At 46.9% G+C, this 1,673-nt stretch overlaps 1 long non-coding RNA gene across 1 annotated transcript; it reads left to right on the forward strand.

The window, feature by feature from the left end:
* Window positions 1-442: 442 nt before the first annotated feature.
* LOC142069653 (uncharacterized) lies at window positions 443-1,673 on the forward strand. Its single transcript, XR_012665586.1, has 3 exons — window positions 443-561; window positions 981-1,060; window positions 1,546-1,673. It is a non-coding gene; the product is annotated as an uncharacterized LOC142069653 (long non-coding RNA).

Consider the following 1,673-nt stretch of genomic DNA (forward strand, 5'->3'; position numbering starts at 1 on the left):
ATATTCACCAGCCAGGCCATTTTGAGGATGTGTGTTATGTGGGACTATAGACATTGCTAATAGCTGTTTTGCATTTCGTTTTTCAGGTGCTGGGCATCACTCTTACAAACAAGGTAAATTCTAAATAATCTGCCCTCAGCTCTTGCCTTTTCTATCCACAAGTTGCTTGTTTAAATTGCACAGAGCTTGATTTCCTTGCTACATCAAGCAGGAGTCCTGGCTGCTCTGGTGTAAGTGGCCCTGGATTTCTTTCATGAATCTGGGTTTTCTCTTCTTCTGAGGTGGGTGCAGAGCTAGGGTCCTCTGCCTTCTGGGGTCTGTGGACACCTCTCTCCTCTCCTGTGGCTAGATTTAATTCCTGATCTTTATCTTCTGGACTCTGGTTCTTCTCTCCGTTTCTCATCCACATCCTCTTGTTTCTCCTTCTGGATTATGTAGGACATGCACCTAAAATTAACCCTCATCCAGAATGTCACGGAGATTAGCTGTGCCATTTTGGAGACCAGAGACTCCCAGGAGTTCGAATTCTCTTACAAACTGGAGCTCCTTGGCTACATGCTGGTGAGTGATGAGGAGCTTTGAGGACTGAAGTACAAAGGAGTTTGTTGTAATGTCATCAGACTGGGTTTCCAGGTAGATGTTGTTTTATCCATTGGCTGGGACTGTACCACTGCAGTCTCACGAGCTACCTGCACGGCACCCAGAATGCTGCTGGGTCCACTCTGAGCTTGGCAGGGATGCCGACCTATTGTGGGCTGTAAGTGGCAGGAATAGCTTGTGTCTGGGGAGTTATCTTTCTGTCCTCCGTATAGCCTGCAGATGGCCCTACGGTCCATTTCTGAGGCAGAGAGCCTGCCGAGCACGGTGTCTGTTTATTACAGACCTGGCATATGGCCCTGTTTCAGGGTGTGAGAGGAAAGCCTCTCTGCCTTTCAAATCCATTTCCCATTTTTTTTAATTTCCCTATTCGTGCATTTCAGGACTTCATTAAAAAGGAACCACTGGATTCCCTGGCATCTCCAGTTCGCTACAAGGCAATTCTTGCCATTAGACATCTGAGGTAGGCTATTTTCTGCCATATTTCCTGGCACTGTGACGTCGTCTTTGTTAGTTCATGAGTGCCAGGTTGGGAGCAGTTTGATGCCTGCTGGGTTTGGCTCACATGCTGCTCACCTGCAGAACTTTAGTTCTTGAGGGTTTGAATGTGTCCATTTGGAGGTTTGTGCTTGAAAGACACAAACTTGGAGGAGTCCAATGCAGTCCAATGCAGGAGAGTTCAGATGGGGAGGGAGGTGTCTGGCTTGCTGGCAGGGGGAAGGAAGCTTGTGGGTTTCTCTAAAAAGGGGACTTGAAGCTTTAGCTTTACTTCTCAGTGAGCCAATACTTAATAGAGGTGCAAAGAGGTGCTCAGCTGCAAAGTGAAGGGTTGTTTGCATTTGGGGTTTTAGATTGAGACAATCTCCAGTCATTGGACCCATTTCTTTTACTTGGAGCTGGTACTGAGTCTAATGCATGACTTTTCTCTCTCTCTCTTTCTTCTGCCAGCAAACTCAAACCATCTTTGACCTTGAAGGAAAACCGTGAGCTCCTTCATCAGTGTTTCAAAAGTTTGTTTCCCCTCCCTCCCCTGGAGAAGATGATGAAAGAGGAAGGTGAGACAGCAAAGGATGCTC

The sequence above is a fragment of the Caretta caretta genome, chromosome 20, assembly GCF_965140235.1.
Source record: "Caretta caretta isolate rCarCar2 chromosome 20, rCarCar1.hap1, whole genome shotgun sequence".
NCBI lineage: Eukaryota > Metazoa > Chordata > Testudines > Cheloniidae > Caretta > Caretta caretta.